Source organism: Corvus hawaiiensis, chromosome 25, assembly GCF_020740725.1.
Source record: "Corvus hawaiiensis isolate bCorHaw1 chromosome 25, bCorHaw1.pri.cur, whole genome shotgun sequence".
NCBI lineage: Eukaryota > Metazoa > Chordata > Aves > Passeriformes > Corvidae > Corvus > Corvus hawaiiensis.
Window position 1 is genome coordinate 1,720,088 of NC_063237.1, and position 14,225 is coordinate 1,734,312.

Consider the following 14,225-nt stretch of genomic DNA (forward strand, 5'->3'; position numbering starts at 1 on the left):
ATGAAGCATAATAACTAAACAAAAACCATTTACGCTCCGAAGAAGTGGCATCCTTGCTTCTGGTAGCTTCTCTTCCGGGAGCCAACCCTGGTGCAGCACCTTCTGATTAATGTTGGATGAGAGAAGGAAGCCCAGAACCCTGTGAGATGGGAGGGTCTCCAGGATGTGTCACGGAGAGTTTGGCTTCTGTGAGGTCACTCTGGGAATTGGAAACTTGACCCAAGCGTGGATTTAACCGTTTTTAGGGGTTCTGATTGGAAATAATTGGGACAAAGGGTGTGATCTCTTACCCTACTGTGTTTCCTTTTCTGGGAACATCCAAGGTCAGGCTGGATGGGGCTCTGAGTAACCTGGTCTAGAGGAAGGTGTCCCTGCTCACTGCAGGGGGGTCAGGCTGGGTGACCTCGAAAGGTCCCTTCTGACCCAAATGATTGCATGATTCTTTTTCCCTGCATGGGATGGGGTTTTGCCAGCAGTTAGCCATGGGGGCATCTGCTCCTGCAGGAAGCCTTTTTCCATGAGAGTAAAAGGCGAGTTTGTTTCCATGGAGTAAAACTCTCGCAGAGGAAGTTTATGGCTCAAATATCTGTTAGAAGATCAAAGGTTCCTTCACACTCCCAGGAGCCCTGATACTGAGCTGATAACATGGGGAAAGTACTTCACAAGACTTCACCTCATGCTTGTTAATTACCACACGCTCTTTAAACATTGATTAGAGGATGTTTTTAATGGGAAGGGGTCGTCCCATGGGACACCAGCGCTGTGAGAAGGTGCAGCCTCCCTCTCGGTACCTTCCTGTCCCTCAAGCCTCTTGGACAGGCTGCTGGTGGCTGTGCCCAGACCCTGGGGATGCTCACAGGGTGTTGGAGAGCTGGCAGGACCCTGGGCACCCTGCCAATCCTTTGGGATTGCTCTGGTCCCCTGATGGCTTCAGAGCCTGCGTCAGCCTACGAAGTGAGGCCCCTTTTCAGGCTGAGCACGGCTTTGTGTGGAGAGAACAAAGACCCATGAAAGGCCAAAAGTAAAGCTTTTGTGAGGGAAAGGGAACAAAGTGTTCCTGCCTGACGTGCAGCCAGTTTCTGGCCCCTGCAGGCTGCAGGGCCATTATGTTTAAAGGTACAATCTGCCAAAAACAAAAGTCAGGGGGATTTCCATGGCTACAAAGACCACCTAGGACTTGTGTTTTCACTAGAAGCAGTTCCAGATGACAGTTGCAGACATCCAGCTTCCCAGGGTTTTGGTGGACTGCCGTGCAGATCCACACTGTATGGTGTGTCAGCTGGGGTGGGGTCAGACTTCTGGTCGTCTACAGGAATTTCCTGCCCAGGGTGCCTGAGCCAGACTCTTTGGGCCAGTTCCCTTGCCAGGGTGAGGAGAGAGAGCAGCTCCCCTTTTCTATTTGTGCCAAGTGAGAGCTTTTTCTCCCTTCAAAAAGAGTCTAGAGAACAGCCCTGTCAGTAATTACAGGGGAGCTGAAGGAACTGAAAGCACAGGAAGGCAGTGGGGCGGTGGGATAATACGAGGTGTGGGAGGTTTCTTCCATCCTGGAGGAAACAGGTAATTGCAGGGACCATTAGAACCTTCCTGTCATTTACTGGAGACATCTACAATGGCTTGGAGGTAGATAAGCACAAGAGGAGTTAGAGGCCTTGACAGTGTGGAAGAATCATTTACTGATGGGAAATCATTTCTTAGGTTGGATTTTGGGAGAAGGTTCTTCCCCCAGAGGGTGCTGGGCACTGCCCAGGCTCCCCAGGGAATGGTCCTGGCCCCGAGGCTGCCAGAGCTCCAGGAGCATTTGGACAGCGCTGCCAGGGATGCCCAGGGTGGGATTTGGGGTGTCTGTACAGGGCCAGGAGCTGGGCTGGATGATCCTGGTGGGTTGCTCACACCTCAGGATATTCTGTGATTCTGTGAACATGGCTCTTCTGGCTGTCTCCACAGAGAACATCCAGGCTAGATGCTCACAGACCAGTTTGGGAACCTCTCCCAGCGGGGTGAAAGAGATGTGGGTTAGAGATGCCCAGCAAGGGTCTGTGGTGGCATTATGCTGTTTGTTGACCAGCTGCAAGGGGTGATGTCCATTAGCACAGCTGGTTGCAGATGTGGCTCTTCCAGCTGAGGTGGGCCCCAGAATGAGGAGCCAAGACCCGTGTCCATGGACGTGCCTCTGCCCATGTCAGTTCCATCAGCTCCTCATCCCAGTCTCTGTGTACGGGTCAGAGAGGTCCAGGTGCGGTGTTGGAGCCTCTCCGAGCTGTCAAGCACCACATGATGGGCACAGCAAACCCAATGTGGGCACTGTCCTTGCACTGCTGTGCTGTGTCAGGTGCGACCACTTCTCACTTTGTAAGGGCCTCAGCAGGAAAAGTCTGGATTTGGGGGTGGAATTTGGCTGGGGAGCACAAAGGCACAGCTCCAGTGTGGCTGCTCTGCGCTCATCCCTGCTCTGTGATTGATGACGGGCTAGTCTCGTGCTGGGCCCGTGCTCTGGTGTGCACTGGGAGCTGTGGGGTGGAATGGAGCTGGTGACAGTCATGGACAGAGGGAGAGGGAGAGCTGTCTGCAGTGACGGCCGTGCAATGAAGACACTTTGGAGTTAATCCTCCACCATCTGTCTTCATTCTGCTAATAACCCACTCAATCAGCTGCTGCCTACTGTTTGTTAACATTCAGAAACAGATACATAATCAGGAGGAGCATGCTGTTAGCTCAGGAGGGGCTGGATTGCTCCTTGGGCACGGCTCTCCCATGGCCACGAGGGCAGGCTGGATGTCCCCAGGCAGCTGCAGTGCAGGGCAGGTGGTGCTGGGGCTGGAGGTGGTGCTGGGGCTGGCAGTGGGCTGAGTTACCCTACTTCTCCCAGGTGCCACCCTGATTCAAGGTGATTTTGGAGTAGAAAGATGTTCTCTAGGAGGTGGGTCACCATATTCCCCCAAGAAAAAGGGTTTTGAGCCACGATGAAAATTTGGGCTTGTTTTTCTATTCCCACTTCTCCTTTCTCATGCAGTTCTCTTCCCAAGGGCAGGCAAGGGGTGTGCTGGAATAGCTCTCTCTGCTCACCCATCATGCTTGGTCCTTCCCTGTCCGTGCCTGCCGGTCCCAAGCTAGGCTCGCTCTGCTCTCCCCTGCAGTGGTCCAAGGCAGGAATTCAGATGCTGTTCCTGCAATTTTGCTTCTTCTCTCCTGCCTTTGACTACTTGCCAGATCTAACTCGAGTCATTAGCAAGCGTCACTGCAGCAATTATGGCACTTTTTGGCTGCCATTCATAAAGCTACTAACGGGAACGATTAAGCGCTGAGAGGTGTCAGCCTTCACCTCCACCACCTGTTCCTGCCAGCCACCAGCTGCTGGAAGCTGCCTACAACAACGTCCCCCCACGCAGGGCAGCGGGGCAGGGCAGGTCTGACCTCCCCTTCCAGACACTTTGCTGGCTCTCGTGTCCTCACATGTGGAGGGCAGGTGGCATCTCCATGGGATGGACACAGCTCTTGGAGTGTGAAGGCTGGGCTTCATCCTCGTGCCCAGCACGGAGTGGTGAAAGCACGGCTGGGGAAAGGGACAGAAGGATTTGGTGCAGCATCTTCCTGCTGGAGCAGTGAGTGGTTAATGATCTGTGCCCAGGGAAGGACAAACCCCCCTCTTCAGAGGGATGCAAACACTGCCTGCTGTGCCAGGAGAAGGCTGTGCCGCAGTTATCTCCGGCAGCAGCCGCTCTCCGTTTGTGTCGGGGCTGGACTGTGCATTCAAGGTGCCTCCATTCGCCACACAAAGCACAGCAGAACCAGCAGCCTGTGCTGCAGAGCTGCAGCTCCACATAGCAACGAGTGCTCTCCCTTCTGTGCGAGAGGGAGAGCCTGGCAGATCATCTCTGCTGGGTAAGGGCTGCAGGAATCAGCTCAGGGAAGGGCTGCCCACACCCAAGGTGCCACGACTTTTCTTTAAAAGCCATATGGGGCTGCTGGGCAGCATCATACAAACGTTCAGTTTTGGGAGGGTGAAGGGTAAGGCCTTGGAAGTTTTGCAGTCTGAGCTGCAAACTCACCTTGACTCTTCTGTTGTGACGGTTTTGGATCTTATTTAAAGGCACTGAGACTAATGCAAAGCTCTGCTGTCTCTTGTTCACAGAGTCCCAGAATGTTAAGGGTTGGAAGGGACCTTAAAAATCATCTGGTCCCAACTTCCCCCTGCCATGGACAGGGACACCACCCACTAGACTCAGGTGCTCAAGGCCTTGTCCAGCCTGGCCTTGGACACTTTCAGGGATGGGGCATCCACAACCTCCGTGGGCAACCTGTGCCAGTATCTCTCCACCCTCACAGTGAAGAATTTCTTCCTGATATCTGGTCGAAATTTCCTTTTGTACCCATTCCCCCTTGTCCTGTCACTACAGCTCCTGACAGAGCCCCTCTCCAGCTTCCCTGTGGCTCCTTCAGATACTGGAAGGTGCTGTGATCTTCTCCAGGAAGGTGCTCTCGTCCTCTTATCAACTTCATGGCTTCCTCTGGACTTGCTCCAACAGCAAGTTGCTGGGGGAAGGGGGAGGTCCTGAGCTTCAGGGTGCCTCCAGTCTGCAGCGAGGTTTCGGTGCTGCCAGACGTGGGGAGACAATTGTGTGTGCATACGAAAGCTGGGTTTATGGCTTGTAATTATCTCATACCCATCCTTAGAATAATTATAGCTCCTCCATTATTAATAACTGGAATTCCAGTCCTTGTCATCGATCACAAAGTGGAGAGGAAGCTCAACCCAGGGTTTGCATAATGTACCCTGGCCTAAATTGAATAATTGGTAAAATGGTGAAAATTGTTTGTTTTCCCCCCATTCCTTGGTGCTGGAATTAGTGAGATATTAGTGCAATTAGCCACTGCTTCCATTTGAGGCTGCAATCATTTGGTTTGTAATTTAGAACAAATGTAAAAGCCCACTTTATGCTTCCGAACGGATTATTTGTCCTGTTTAAAAGTATCTAATGGGGTGGCTGTCATCTAAGCAAGATGCATTTGACCCATTTCAATTTGTTTCCCTTTTAATCTGCTATCTGTTTTCCTGGATCTTTTTTTAATAAAAACATAAAGAAGAAGTGGGCGAGAGAGAGCAAAGAGGGAGAGAATAGAGGCGTTATAGATCCGGAGTTTATCATAAGCCAAAGTACCTTGAAATCAAGGTTGTTAAACTGCGGAAAGCCATAAAAAGAAAACACTATTTGGAATCATTTAAAGGGCCGAGTGCCTTGTCAATGAAAGGTTGCTCTATTTGACTGCTTCTTAATAGCTTCTCTGAGGCGATCTGCAGCTCCTGCAGGAATGAGGGCTGCAGCTCCTTCTGCAGCAGCGCTGCTGAGGGGCAGAGTTGGTGTCCCTGGGGAGCTGGGCAGCAGTGCTGAGGTGGGGAAATACAACACCAAGGAGGACAAAGAGGCAAGGAGATGGATTTAAACACCAAACTGGGTTAGAGATTTAAAGCATGTCCTAAATATTGAAATCCTGGATGATGTGGTAGGCACAGAGCGTGGATGCAGCGCTGCACGTGGGGCTGTGGGCAGATCTGTGCCCGGTTCAGTCACAGAATCGTGGAACGGTTTAGCTCGAAGGAACCTTAAAGCTCATCCCATTCCACTATCCTGGACTATTCCAAAATCCATCCCCTGCCCTGGCAGGGACACTTTTCACTGTCCCAGGCTGCTCCAAGTCCCGTCCAACCTGGCCTTGGACACTGCCAGGGATCCAGAGGCAGCCACAGCTGCTCTGGGCACCCTGTGCCAGGGCCTGCCCACCCTCCCAGGGAACAATTCCTGCCCAATCTCCCATCCAGCCCTGCCCTCTGGCACTGGGAAGCCATTCCCTGTGTCCTGTCACTCCATGCCTTGTCCCCAGTCCCTCTCCAGCTCTCCTGGAGCCCCTTTAGGCCCTGCAAGAGGCTCTGAGGTGTCCCTGGAGCCTTCTCCTCTCCAGGTGAGCACCCCCAGCTCTCCCAGCCTGGCTCCAGAGCAGAGGGGCTCCAGCTCTTGAAGCATCTCCATGGCCTCTCTGGACTCACTCCAGCAGCTCCATGTGCTTCTGATATCCCACCTCTCTTCATCCATCCCACCATGCCCTCCCATTTCTCCAGTGGAGAACAGAGGGACTCACAATATTTTTTCCTCAGGGAGCCTGAGCACCCTTTCTACAGCAGCAGATTTGCAGCCCCTCTCTCTGTCAGGCCCTGTGTTACTGTCTGGAGAGAAACCAGCTGGGGCTCTGGGATGGAGTCCCTGCTCTTTTGGGAAAAAATGGCTTGCTCAGAGAAGCTGGCTGTGCCTCTGTTCCAAATGTCTCTCTGCTTGACCACCTCTGCTCCCTGCCATAGTTCAGACTGGGTTCAGTGAACCCTTTCTGCCAGGAAAACCTCTGATTAGAGCGTGGCACTGAGGCGCAGTGGCATATTTGTGCCACCCATTAACAGCCCAGCAAGGCAGTTGCTGCCTCAGAATTACTTGGATTTATAGGAACACTTAATCTGGATCTTGCAAGTGACTTTTACATCTGCAGCAGCACAGGCTGAGCATGAATCTTCCTCAGCCTCAAGGATAAATAGGACCTGGTCCCTCTTATCCCTGTAAAACGTGACCTTTCTCCTCTACCAGATGCCAACAAGCTCAGTGCTGCTGTAGAAGGTCAAACTTCTCTTGGTTCTCTGGCCTGACAGTGGAAAGGGTCTGTCCTTTGGGGCAGACCTGTGACGTATCCCTTGGTTTAGCTCACACAGTGCTGGCTCTGCTCAGCCTCCTCGTGCACACAGCGGAGCTCAGCAGCCCAGAAACAACTCCAGCACCACCCCAGCATCTTCCCATAGCTTTGCCCTCTGGGCTTTGCACTGGCTGCACCCTGGAAATGGGATTTCTGCCAAGCTCTGCTCCAAGCTACAGGATCCCTGTCACAAACGGCCCCGGGAGCCGCAGCGGTGGCTGATAACTCCGGTATCCGCTGATCTCCAAACTCCCCGTGGGATGTGGTGGGAACTCTGCATTGCTAACTCTGCTGTCACTCCAGTGAAGGTGCCACCCCGTCCGGGGCTCGGCAGCTCTGTGGAGGGGGAGCTGCCCTCACCCAGCGTTGTCACCCGTGTCCCCGCGCAGACACCGTCACAATTGATTAGGGCCAGCAATCAGCATTGAGCCTTTTGTTCTTTATCTGACAAAGGCGTTGGGAAGGAAGAGGAGAGTGGATAGAGCCGCTCCCGAGGAGTTGTTAAGGATGCGTTGTTATCTCAGAGGTCTCGTTGATATTTCCGCCATGCTTTGTGTGTCTGGGAGATGAACAAGGCAGGGATGTAAGGGAAACCTGAGGAAAACCAGTGTAGGAGCTGCCTCTGTCTGGTGTCACGGGGAAACTGTGCCTGGGTTGGGTCAGCTGGAAAACTGGCTAAGGCAGGACCTCTCTGGCTGTGGGCTGAGTCCTGGCTGGTGCAGCATGCACAATCCCAAGGATGCTGCCGAGGGAAGGATCCCGTGTTATCTGCTGTTCGTTCTCCCCAACTTCCAAAGGACTCTCTGCTCCTTTGGAGAGGGGGAGCAGAGTTCTCTCTGTGATGTTCCAGTCGTCTACAGCGGCTGTAGAGCGGCTGAACAACTCTGCTGGTCATAAATCCGACCCAAAGCTCAGGAGCTTTACGGTAACGATGTTGTTGTAGCAGTTAATGGTCGAAGGGTATCATTTTATCTATTGATTTGAGCAGCAGTCCCCTGTGGAAAGCTATTGCGTGGTCTTAAATAAATGAATACAATCCTTCCTCACTCCCTGAGTACAGGCATCAGACATTTCAGGAGCTGCTTCTCTGGCTGTTCAGCCTGCAGGTGTGTACAGGAGAACCTGGATCATGTGGAATCTGTGCCCCGTTCCTTTGGAGGGCCCACTAAGAACATTTCAGGAATCGTAGGCCGAAGAGGGACTCTTCACAAGGGCAGGTAGTGGTGGGACAAGGGGGAATGGCCTAAAGGCGAAGGAGGGCAGGGTTAGATGGGATACTGGGAGGAAATTCTTCCCTGTGAGGGTGGGGAGGCCCTGGCACAGATTTCCCAGAGAAGCTGTGGCTATGCCATCCCTGGCAGTGTCCAAGGCCAGGTTGGATGGGGCTTGGAGCACTGTGGAATAGTGGAAGGTGTCCCTGCCCATGGCAGGGGTGGAACAGGACGGGGTTTAAGGTCCCTCCCAACCCATACCATTCTGGGATTCCATGATTTATATCCATGGATCAACATCTAGGGTGGGATGTATGTGGGATTTATTTCAGCCACTTGAATTCCATCGCCCTTGCCATGCTCCTCAGCTCCTTTCTGGCACTGACATGAGATGTGCACCCAAGGAACATGGCAAGTTGTTGGTAAAAGCTTGTCCTGTGAACTGCCCCTGGAAGCAGGCAGAGATGAGGCTGTGGACCTCACCTTGCCACAGCTGCCACCTTTTGGTGCTGTGGGCTTTGGGCCAGTTTATTTTTAACAGGAGTTGGGGGGACATGAATGACAGGAGGCCCAAGGCTTCTCTCTGGAGATGGCAGATCCGGCTTTCCCATGTCCACACTGCTCCAGGCTGAGTTTCCCTTGGAGCTGTATCTGCTGATGGTTTCCCCCTCTCTGCAGAGCTGCTGCTGCAGCCTGGGGTCTGTTGTTTAGCTTTCCTCCCTCATGTCCGTGGGACCCTGCCAGGGAGGCTGCTGGCAGCAGTGTGATCAGTGATCCCAGTCACACTGCTGACACAGAGTCATGGAATAGTTTAGGTTGGAAAAGACCTCAGAGATCACTGAGTCCAGCCGTTAACCCAGCACTGCCAGGCCACTGCTAAAGGACATGATGGCCACCAGAGCAGAGCCTGGAAGGGCAGATCTGGCTCTGCCATCGAGCCAGGTGCTGGGGATGCTGTAAATCCCCCTGGCATGGACACGATAGCCTGGCTGTGTGGAAGTCTCCAGCTCTCAAGGTGTCTGGAAGCCATTCAATCCAGATTTTGGTCAGGAAGGGGGCAGGACATCTCTACCCAAGGCTGGAGAAAGGGAGAGCATCATTTCTGACATTTTGGGAGGCACTTGTGGGGCACAGGCACTGCAGTGCACCCATGGCTGCAAGGAGACACCGGGATTGCTCCTGCCTGGTCTGAATCTCCAACCTCCCTCTCCTGGAGGCAGCCACATGCTTTCTGCAGGCAGAGATGGTTTGGAGCTGCCCAGACTGGAGCAATGAAGCAGTACCAAGCTGCTGTCACTTAGAATATCAATTAAAACCACTGCAGCCTTGTAAGTCCCACCCTGAGACACACTCGGGATCGACAAACAGCCGGGCCTGCCACTGAAATGGCTCTCGAGCCAGCAGGAGGAAATTGGCTGTGCAATTGTGAGCAGGAACTGGAGTGCTGGAGCACTTGCAGCCCAACAGGCTGTGGGGTGGGAGCTAAGACAGGTGTGAAGATGGAACCCTCTGGTGTTCCGGGCACTGGGGAGCCTTTGGTGTGCTTGGAAAAGGCTTAAATAACTCATTTTGAAGCTCTATTCCCAGGGATTCCCTGAGTGTCACGTAACACCATCCCTGCAGTCCCAACCCGCAGGATGGAGCTCCTCTCCTACAGGAGCAGAGTGAGGCAGCTCTGTTTCACTGCTGTAATGACAAAATGGGATGAAATTGTGAGTTTCAGGCCAGCAAAATGATCCTGCTTCCATTCCCCAGTGAAGTGGGAATGTGTTGGATTCAAATGAAAGACATTGCCAAGCACCCGGCAACACCATGGCTGTGTTTGAGCTGACTCAGTTTTAAACCCTTCTAAAAGTCCTTTCTTTTCGTAAGGAAATGGGGAAATATGGTCGTGAAGTATCCAGCTGAATGCTGCCAGTCCTGCTTTTCTTGTTTCCCCCCGAGTTATTCGCTGTATCTGGCCAAACCCTCCCACCTGTGTTCACTCAGAGTGATTGAAGCCCATCAGCAGCCTTCAGGCTGAGGGTGATGAAGAAGGAAAGAGTGGGAATGGTCAAAAACCTGCAGGATAGGCAGGTATCATGTGTGAGAGGCAGTGTGAGTGGAATCCCCCCGGCCAGACAGCCAATTCAAGGATTATTTAATACCCAAGGCTGCCACAAGGAACCTGCAGAGAGCAAAGAACATCAGCCACAAACCTTCCCAGTTCCCTCCAGTGCAGCACCAGTCTCGGGGCCGGTATCTCCGTGCCCTTTTTACACCCCGTGTTTGCTCCTGTGGGTATTTACTCCTCTCTAAACGTATTAATGGAGCTAATCTTAAAGCATATCCAGAGATATCACTTGAGATGGATTTTTTTTTTTTCCCTTTAACGAAGACGAAGCTTTTATATAGACGGGAAAAAGAGAAGGGAAGTGAAATGTTCAGTGACTAATGATCCTCATCAATATTCATGAGAGTCAGTAGCATTCCGAGATTTAAAATAAAGGGAGAAAGAGAGAAAGGCATTGACTCCTTTAGAAGCCAAATGAAATATTTAGGTTGACCTGGAGATAAGTATGCTGGGTTGTTGTTGCCGTCAGCTCAGACCAATGTTCAATCCTGGAGCTTTCAAAGGGGGAGCTGAGCTGCCGGTGGATTTTTAAGGAGATAGGAAAGGGCTGGGTGGGCTCACAGAGCAGCAGAAGCCTTCAGCTGAGGGTCAGCTCCATGCTGGGCCGGGTGCTGTGGCACCTCCCACACGGGGAGGGAACAATCCCTGCCCCAGGAACCTGCCAGGGTATGGAATTGTATCCAGGGAGATGCCCACAGCCAGGCTGGGATCAGGCGTGGCCTGTCCCAGGTGAGTCCCAGCTCACACCATCCCCCAAAGGGCTCCTGTCCCGGCCATGCCCTGCAGAGAGGCTGCTCTTTGGGATGGGGGATAGCCTCAAGTGCTGGCTTGGAGGGTGTAGTGGACATTGGATCTGAAGGAGCTGCAGGACCAAACTGCCTGGTGAGAACATCCTTCCTCCAGCTGCAAACAGCTGTGGGTATTGGGGAGCTGATTTGCTGTTGTGGGAGGTGTCTCCTTATCTGTTGTGCTGTCCTTACATGTTTTCCTTCCTTCTCTTCCATCCCTGCCCCTAGAAAATCACCCCAAGTGAACCTAACTTGAAGGCGAAGTTTTAAACCCCTCAAGATACTTGTAAATAGATGGGGGAACCTTAATCCTTCTCCATCTCAGTCTTTTGTCAGCTGTGTGGGAGGAGAAGGAAAACTTCTGCAGAGAAAAAGCTGAAATACAGGTTTGTGAGGATGTAGCTCTGGATGTGCAGCAGCAATGGTGGAGACGGAGAGAATACCAGGATCTTAACAAACAGATTTAACTGCAGACAGCACTCCAGGCCGGGAAGAAAGGCTTCCCCCACCTTCTGCATGTCTCCTCTTCTAAATCTTTTTCCTTTCTGCTTCTGCAAGTTGCCCTCGTCTCCCTCTGCTTCTGAGCCTGCTCCTTTTCACTTCCAAGCCATCCCTTCCCTCCTCCGAGTGACAGCTGTCCCACCCCTGCCGAGGTCGTCTGCCCTTGAGACCATCTTTGGTCTGTGCCCTGATAGAAGGGCCGAGTATTGACTTTGGCTGCGGCTTCATTAAGAGGCAGCCTCATTTGTCAACTTGTTTGTTTCCAGAGCTGCCCGGGAGATGGCAGAGCTCGCATCCCCTCCGAGCCGAGTGCGGCAAGAGTCCGGAATTAACTCCCTTTTCAAGGGTTTCCATCAAGGTCATTGCAGGTGGCCCTGCACAGTTCTCTCCTCCTCATTAATCGATGTCACTGAGGTTTTAAGCAATGTTAGATCCAGTGGGAGTGTGGATGGGAGACCTGTCCAGGCTCTGGGGGCTGCAAGAACCCGGGGACAGGTGCGTTAGTTAATCCAAGGCACTCCCAGCTGGAAAAGAACTCTGCTCGTAGGGAAATCAGAGCTGGGGCCTTGGACGAGCTCTCAGTGGTGAGATCCTTGCAGGGGGTTCTCTAGGTCTGGCTGAGTAATGACTGCGAGTGATGAAGAAGAATTTCTCTTGTCAGTTGTCATCAGGTCTGCCTGTGATGGCCTCTGGTTCCAGTCCAGAACCCAGTGGTCAGTGAATAAAGCAGTGGCCAGTGTTTGCTTGTAGGGTTTGCCCTCTGCAGGGGTCACCTCCCTGACCTCAGCCGGTGCTGGGTACAGAGATGGCTGGTGATGGACGTGCCCCATGTGAGGGGGACTTGAGGGGAAACAATTTTTCCCTACAATCACATGAAATGACTGAAACTCCAAACATTGGCACTCTCAGGGTTGTTCAGGGATTTGGAATCGGCTCACACAGCAGCCCTGGGAAGAAGAGAGGATCATGGCAGTGCAGGAAGGGTATCACAGGACCAAAGAGTGATGGAATGGTTTGGGTTGGAAGGGACCTTAAAGCTCATCCAGTTCCAATGCCCTGCCATGGGCAGGGACACCTCCCACTGTCCCAGGCTGCTCCAAGCCCCAGTGTCCAGCCTGACCTTGGGAACTGCCAGGGATCCAGGGGCAGCCACAGCTGCTCTGGGCACCCTGTGCCAGGGCCTGCCCACCCTCCCAGGGAACAATTCCTGCCCAAGATCCCACCTGACCCTGCCCTCTGGCACTGGGAAGCCATTCCCTGTGTCCTGTCCCTCCATGCCTTGTCCCCAGTCCCTCTGCAGCTCTCCTGGAGCCCCTTTAGGCCCTGCAAGGGGCTCTAAGTTCTCTCCAGAGCCTTCTCTTCTCCAGGCTGGACACCCCCAGCTCTCCCAGCCTGGTGCCAGAGCAGAGGTGCTCCAGCCCTCAGAGCTTTTCCATGGCCTCCTCTGGACTTGCTCCAGTTGGTTCACGTCCTTCCAGTGTTGAAGACCCCACAGCTGGAGGCAGCACTGCCAGTGGGATCTCGTCTGAGCAGGGCAGAACCCCCTCCCTCCCTCCCTCTCTGGCCACACTGTCCCATTGCTCAGAGGCTGGAGCTTTGCTGCTGGGGGCAGATGCTGCAGCACAGGGCGTTTCCAGACCCGTCTGACCCCATGCAGGAGGAGGTGATGACAAAAAGCCAAACTTCACTGGGGTCCAGTTCCCTGCAGACCCTTAAGTGTCACTGCCCTCGCGAGGGGGGGGTCTCGTGAGGCTGTTTCTGTATTCCTGAGAGGTGCAGCAGCCTGAGCAGGAGGTGTGGGAGCATCAGCCCAGCCCATGTGAAGGAAAGCAGCTCAAAAACCAGCGGTGCCAGAGCTCGGCTGTGCTGCAGGGGTTAAAGCTCTTTAAGCGCTGGGTACTTCCACACTCCTGACAGCATGGAGGGAGCTGAGGGAAAGATGTTCCTGGCTGTTGCCACGGGCATTTTGCTTCAGCAGGTCCCGAGGTGATCAGGCAGCAGTAATTGTGCAGCTCCACGTGGGCTGTGATGGGACTGGCACCGCAGCAGCGCCGGCCCCTGCAGCGGGGGAGCGCGGAGCAAAGCCGGGGAGAACGCTGGCTGTGGTGGCAGGAATGGCCCAGGGATTAGAGAGCAGGTTGTAAGAGAAGAGACTGGAGGAGGTAAATTTATATAGTCTGGAGGAGGCTCAAGGGGAGACACGACCAGAGTCTATAAATACACGCAGAAATAGAAACCAAGGGAGGAAATTATTCAGGAGGAGGGAGGACAAGGAGCAGTGCCTGAAGCAAAGCAAGAAAAGTTTATTCTGGGTCTTGCACGGAGGGAGAACAGCCTTCAGCACCCAGCGCCTGGCTGGGATAGGGTCCCAGCACCGCTCCAGCTCTGCTCCCCACCCCTCTGATGCCTCACAAACCCGGATTCTCCCCCTCCTAGCCCAGCTCCACTGTGCTTTACAGCAGCCCCACCTCATTTCTTCTCTGCCAGCCGTCTCACACGGGCGTCTGGCACCCAGCCGCCCCAGCATGCCTTCGAAGGTTTAATGAAACAGATTGAGATGCACTTGGGCTTGTGGCTTGACAACTGGTTCCCCTTGGACAGGAACATTTGCCTTCGCTGGGTGACAATGCTTTGAGTCCGTCGCCTTAGGCACTGTGGCTCATTGCTAGTCATCTCCCCAATGAATAATACACAGGCCTGGATATCTGTCTGCATATATCTTCCTTTTCTGTAGGATAATTTAATGTTATCTTTGGGCCTCCTGCTTCAAAGATGAAGAGATTACTTCAAACCTGCAGCCGGCAACCACAGCCATTGGTTTCAAACGTCATTAAGTTTCATTATAACAAATAAACACTGCAATGACATTTATAAGTTACCAGA

The 14,225-nt window shown here is 53.2% G+C and overlaps 1 protein-coding gene across 3 annotated transcripts in view; it reads left to right on the top strand.

The window, feature by feature from the left end:
* The window catches only part of KIRREL3 (kirre like nephrin family adhesion molecule 3), a 345,138-nt gene that overhangs the window by 224,231 nt on the left and 106,682 nt on the right, over positions 1-14,225 (top strand). The window lies entirely within an intron of this gene.